This window comes from Schistocerca cancellata, chromosome 4, assembly GCF_023864275.1.
Source record: "Schistocerca cancellata isolate TAMUIC-IGC-003103 chromosome 4, iqSchCanc2.1, whole genome shotgun sequence".
NCBI classification, from domain to species: domain Eukaryota; kingdom Metazoa; phylum Arthropoda; class Insecta; order Orthoptera; family Acrididae; genus Schistocerca; species Schistocerca cancellata.
Window position 1 is genome coordinate 771,245,717 of NC_064629.1, and position 6,926 is coordinate 771,252,642.

Sequence of the window (6,926 nt, forward strand, 5' to 3'; positions counted from 1 at the left end):
TAGGAGTATAAAAGATTTTACATGGAAAAAATTATGTCCAGTCATAAGGAGGATATAGATTTAAGTGGGAAATTGATATTTCCAGAGCTACAGCTGTCAAGAAGAGGTATTTCCGATATTTCATTCATTATCAAATTATCTTATTGGTTGAAACAGGACTTGCCTTGCTTTCGACTAGCTAGTTTTGTACCTATTTGAGACAACCTGTTACAGGTCTAGAGTTCCAAGGCCTCTCAAAAATGTTCAGATGTGTGTGAAATCTTATGGAACCTAATTGCTAAGGTCATCAGTCCCTAAGCTTACACACTACGTAACCTAAATTATCCTATGGACAAACACACACACCCATGCCCCAGGGAGGACTCGAACCTCCGCCGGGACCAGCTGCACAGTCCATGACTGCAGCGCCTTAGACCGCTTTTTTTTCTTACAGCTCCTTACACAGCTTTTTTTTATTTAAAGGAACGGGGATTTTATTTATTTATTTGTTTTTATTTATTTATTTTCAATAAAGATCATTCTGTTAAAAGGAACATGTAGATCATTTCATGGTATAGTATGTGCATCACATATTGAGTGGTGAGAGAAGCGTGAGGTTCATTATCAGCTGTCAAATGTGCACACCGATTGCACCCGGCGCATCCTAACTGCTTAATGGGTCGAGGAAGACTGCCTGGAGATAGTTGGCAAAGGTTTTCCGATAGTGTGACCATCTTTGAACCTCACTGCGGGCTTGCTGCAAGAAATACCAAAAGTCAAGTCGCGACTTGGCAGCATCCCCATAGAGGTACGCGATCGCCCAACCTTTGACCCATATGATCGACTGTGATTTAGTCGCCGGAAAGTAGTCGCTCTCCGGATGTAAGACCCTCTCGGTTAATCCCGCGCAGCCCAAGGCCTCTCATTTAAGTGTGAGGTATATTGGCTTTCTGCACATTCCCCGTCCGTATTTGGTTGAAAGAACATCGATTGTGATGTGTTGTTTGCATCAAAATGGTGAAACACCGGTGGAAGAGACATTTGATGGTTCTCTAGACATAAAAAACACATATGATTATGCATATTAAAACTTAGATGACTTTGCACAATTTAGTATTGGAGGGCAGCGTGGAGGGTAAAAATCGTAGAGGGAGACCGAGAGATGAATACACTAAGCAGATTCAGAAGGATGTAGGTTGCAGTGGTTACTGGGAGATGAAGAAACTTGCACAGGATAGAGTAGCATGGAGAGCTGCATCAAACCAGTCTGAAGATTACAACAAGGATGATTTGGAATCTATTGTATCACCTATATTGGTATTCGTTAAAAATACGAGTGGAACCACCAGTTTCCTCTATTTTCGAGTTCTCACGTAAAGATCTTCACAGACGAGATAAGTTTCTAGTTACTGAGTGGTTTGCAGCATGTTGCATGCTAAACTGTTGGCTCCCTAGAGATATAATTTCCACTCTTTATCTTCTGAATTTGCAACGGTGTTGCCGCAGCGGTAACACCGGTTCCCGTCAGATCACCGTAGTTAAGCGCTGTCGGGCTGGGCTAGCACTTGGATGGGTGACCATCCGTTCTCCCGAGCGCTGTTGGCAAACGGGCTGCACTCAGCCCTTGTGAGGCGAATTGAGGAGCTGCTTGATTGAGAAATAGTGACTCCGGTCTCGGAAACTGTCATATGGTCGGGAGAGCGGTGTGGTGACCACATGCCCCTCCATATCCGCATCCTGTCACGCCTATGGGCTGAGGTCGGTACCGTTGGGCCTTCATGGCTTGTTTAGTTTTATCTTCTGAATTATACTGTGCAGGCGATCGCTAGCACACTGCTATGTGGTTGATATCGAATACAGTGGCGTAAATAGTATGATATTCCGGCAAAACACGCGAAAATACATGAAATTCTGAGAATTTTCGTATGCTACTCGAACATTTCAGCATAAAAGTGTCACAAATGCTATCTTTTTTTGGACATGTAAAATCAGATATTGCAGCTGATATTGGTAAATTAATTCGCTATTGGTGAAACAAATATGATCGTTTTATGGCGTTAAAATCCCTTGTTCGACTGTAGATGGTGTGATCTGTGCCGTCACACTTGCTTGTCAGAGTGAGACACGTCTCTCTCTCACCATCGAGCAGGTCTTTGTACTGGACTCATGGTCCGTTACAAAGACCCCATTCAGCAGCGGACAGCGCTGACCACGACAGCTCACACAGTGCACAGTAGTCCAATTCCATTTCATAAAGAGCGTGCATGACGGTGGGGGGCAATATTCGAAGCTTCTCCTGGATAGTGAGTACTGTTTCGTGATTATTATTATCACAGGGGTGTTTCTTTTTTTCTCTCCCAAGTAGGACTGTGTGCTATTTTCTTTCACAGTTTTCTCGTCTGTAGGACTGTACCGGAAATTCCATTTTCATTTCAAACACGCGGCCTAAAGATGCAACGTGTGCTGGCACTGAGACTTGTGGCACCCAGGAGGTACAGTGCACGGCCCGGAAAGCTGGGACTGGTGGCTGAAGCTACGGGCGGCGGCAGCCAGTTACTGGGGATTGGTAAATAAGTCGGGGCATGTCCGGAAGATTCTTCTACATCTACATCTACATCTACATTTATACTCCGCAAGCCACCCAACGGTGTGTGGCGGAGGGCACTTTACGTGCCACTGTCATTACCTCCCTTTCCTGCTCCAGTCCCGTATGGTTCGCGGGAAGAACTACTGCCGGAAAGCCTCCGTGCGCGCTCGAATCTCTCTGATTTTACATTCGTGATCTCCTCGGGAGGTATAAGTAGGGGAAAGCAATATATTCGATACCTCATCCGGAAACGCACCTTCTCGAAACCTGGACAGCAAGCTACACCGCGATGCAGAGTGCCTCTCTTGCAGAGTCCGCCACTTGAGTTTGCTAAACATCTCCGTAACGCTATCACGCTTACCAAATAACCCTGTGACGAAACGCGCCGCTCTTCTTTGGATCTTCTCTATCTCCTCGGTCAACCCGACCTGGTACGGATCCCACACTGATGAGCAATACTCAAGTATAGGTCGAACGAGTGTTTTGTAAGCCACCTCCTTTGTTGATGGACTACATTTTCTAAGGACTCTCCCAATGAATCTTAACCTGACACCCGCCTTACCAACAATTAATTTTATATGATCATTCCACTTCAGCCTGCCGGAGTGACCGAGCGGTTAAAGGCGCTGCAGTCTGGAACCGCACGACCGCTATGATCGCAGGTTCGAATCCTGCCTCGGGCATGACTGTGTGTGATGTCCTTAGGTTAGTTAGGTTTAAGTAGTTCTAAGGGACTTATGACCACAGCAGTTGAGTCCCATAGTGCTCAGAGCCATTTGAACCATTCCACTTCAAATCGTTCCGCACGCATACTCCCAGATATTTTACAGAAATAACTGCTACCAGTGTTTGTTCCGCTATCATATAATCATGGAATAAAGGATCCTTCTTTCTATGTATTCGCATTACATTTGTCTATGTTAAGGATCAGTTACCACTCCCTGCACCAAGTGCCTATCCGCTGCAGTTCTTCCTGCATTTCGCTGCAATTTTCTAACCCTCATATTGTTTGAATTTCCCTCAGCGTTCATGAGATATTCTAGACTTTGGTTTGCGAAAAACTGTTTTGTTTCGACAGGTAGTTCATCTCACTCTCAGCTGGGAAAGCTCAACGGTAGAATGCTCTGGAAATAGCCATATTATCACAGGCTTCTGTTGAATGCTTTGAAAATGGCGAGGTTGGAGAGCTGTATCTCACTTTATCTCTGAAAATAATCAACACAGTCCGTTGTTTACTAACAGAGAGGGCTGCTGGATGATACCATACACATAAAGGTGTTGCAAAAGTATGCTGTTGTTTCTAGAGCGGCAACACCTTCTGTTTGCTCTCGTCCATCTATAAACATGAAGCAGAGCGCATATTTGATCTTCTAATAATTCCGGGTATGCAACCGGATCCGGCTGCATACCCGGAAATTATTAGAATAAGAAATACGTCGGGAAAATTTCAGAAGTTGCATATTTGTGTTTGGGTCCCACAGAATGGACCACATCAATGTCGTGAAATCATGCCAGGAATCCCGATGTCGTGTCACGCAGAAGCCGCTTGGAGCCTCATGCAATAGTTCTGCCAGCAGCTGTCAACTATTGCGGCAGTCACCCTACAGGCTTCAGCCGCACGCAGGGCGTCGAGTGAGCTGCACCAGCACCCCCACAGCCTGGGAGCTCGCGTTGTGCCACGCTGTGCATTAAATATGCAATTATGAGCGTTGCGTGTAGTAGCTTTTAACTTCCACTGCGCTAGCAATCGGTGATTTACAAACCTTTTTTGTGTCGTTTTTTATATCTCACAGCATATGGCTGTAATTTACAGACGAAGTGGTGGAACTCTTTGAGAAGCATGATATTATTATCAATGTCAGTATGTGTAGTCTGATTTTTTTTAACATCACTGCAGATCTCGTTTTTCCATAATTTCTATGTGCATAGCAGTTTAGGTTTTTTGGATTGAGTCTTTTTCCCACCAATTCACAAGTGGAGCAGAGAGGTTTATTTCGACTTGTAGGTGAAGGAAGCGTCCTATGTAGAGTTACTGTTTATTTTGAGTCTGCCTGCTGCCAGTTGCGAGTTGTATTGTTAATTTCTCCAGCAGGATAACACTAGTTCTGTGACATCGTCAATTTTCAGCCGTATTGTGATTTTAGACACTTTCTGTGTAGCACTATGCATATAGGTGTGTGATTGGGAGCCATCTTTACTTCAGTTTCCTACCAAAAATAAATGAAGTGCACTAACCTAACTATCCTCTCTAGCAGACGGACAGAGACTGACCGTATCTCTCCACTTCTAGGATGGGGTGGTGGGGTGTGGGTGACATCATAGGAGTGGGGGTGTCGGAAGCCGACAGTACCCTCTGTTATTGGAGGTAGCTCAATTGAGCTACAAATAAATAAATAAGTTAATTAAATAGCCTGCCTTCCTCTCCAACTCAGAATTTCCGTTTCCCGCCAAAAAAATGAATAAAGTACATTAACCTAGCCTTCCTCTCTTGCAGCTAGACAGAGACCTGACCATTTACCTCCATTTCCATGGGGTGGGGGAGGGGGGAAGAAGAAGTTAGGTTAGTGGAGATAGCCCAATTGACCTTTTCCCGCCAAAATTTCTGGCCATTTCTAGGGGATGTCATAAAAAAGCACTCCATCTTCAGGCCACGAGTGGCCTACCTGGACCATCCGACCGCCGGGTCATCTTCAGTGGAGGATGCGGATAGGAGGGGCGTGGGGTCAGCACACCGCTCTCCCGATCGTTAGGATGGTATTCTTGACCGAAGCCGCTACTATTCGGTCGAGTAGATCCTCAATTGGCATCACGAGGCTGAGTGCACCCCGAAAAATGGCAACAGCGCATGGCGACCTGGATAATCACCCATCCAAGTGCCGACCAGGCCCGACAGCGCTTAACTTCGGGGATCTCACGGGAACCGGTGTACCCACTGCAGCAAGGTCGTTGCCCTGGACATCATAAGGGGGTGGGGAAAACCTAGCCACCATTTTGAATAAACTATTTGTCCGAAAAACGGCTTTCTGTCACCACTTGCGTGGTCCTGAAGGATGTGAACAATACCTGACGTGTCTGAAATTGCTGGCCAGGCTTTTCCCCCTGTATAAGCGTTCCTATTGGTCCCCACTAAATTAGTGGGTGCAGCTTGAGTCTGTATAAACCCTACCTCCTCCACATCACCTTCATTTTGCTATAGTCTGTGACTATGTTCACTTGACGCCACTGGTGCAACCTTGCGTTTCTTCTGTCGAGTTGTCATCATCTAACAACGTCATCAAGTGTTCAGCGTCTTCAAGCAGCATCATCAACATCAGTGACTGCGGGAAACGTCCGAGGCGGTGCTTGGAGGAATTACCAAGTAAGTGCATATTTTCAGAACAAGTGTTTGTGTGTTCGTTGCTCAGAGTCTTCACATTTCGTTAAAACGAATTTAGTAGAAAATCTTCTCCAGATCAGTGTATTCAGATTTCGAAGCATATTTTCGTTACCACATTGCTCTGACTGTTCAGATTTCACAGACATATTTTCGGTAAAAAATGTTTCATAGTAAGTGTTTGTGTGATCATATTTTGTGTTATATTTTATTAAAACAAATTTCGTAACGTGAGTTTATCGGATCAATGTCCTCGGATTTTGTAGTACATTTTCGTTAAAACGAATTTATTATCTCAGTATGTTCAGAATTCGTAGTATACACTCCTGGAAATTGAAATAAGAACACCGTGAATTCATTGTCCCAGGAAGGGGAAACTTTATTGACACATTCCTGGGGTCAGATACATCACATGATCACACTGACAGAACCACAGGCACATAGACACAGGCAACAGAGCATGCACAATGTCGGCACTAGTACAGTGTATATCCACCTTTCGCAGCAATGCAGGCTGCTATTCTCCCATGGAGACGATCGTAGAGATGCTGGATGTAGTCCTGTGGAACGGCTTGCCATGCCATTTCCACCTGGCGCCTCAGTTGGACCAGCGTTCGTGCTGGACGTGCAGACCGCGTGAGACGACGCTTCATCCAGTCCCAAACATGCTCAATGGCGGACAGATCCGGAGATCTTGCTGGCCAGGGTAGTTGACTTACACCTTCTAGAGCACGTTGGGTGGCACGGGATACATGCGGACGTGCATTGTCCTGTTGGAACAGCAAGTTCCCTTGCCGGTCTAGGAATGGTAGAACGATGGGTTCGATGACGGTTTGGATGTACCGTGCACTATTCAGTGTCCCCTCGACGATCACCAGTGGTGTACGGCCAGTGTAGGAGATCGCTCCCCACACCATGATGCCGGGTGTTGGCCCTGTGTGCCTCGGTCGTATGCAGTCCTGATTGTGGCGCTCACCTGCACGGCGC

The 6,926-nt window shown here is 45.9% G+C and overlaps 1 pseudogene; it reads left to right on the top strand.

The window, feature by feature from the left end:
- The first annotated feature begins 1,466 nt into the window (after positions 1–1,466).
- On the top strand, positions 1,467–1,584 carry LOC126185971 (5S ribosomal RNA; annotated as a pseudogene).
- The last annotated feature ends 5,342 nt before the right edge of the window (positions 1,585–6,926 follow it).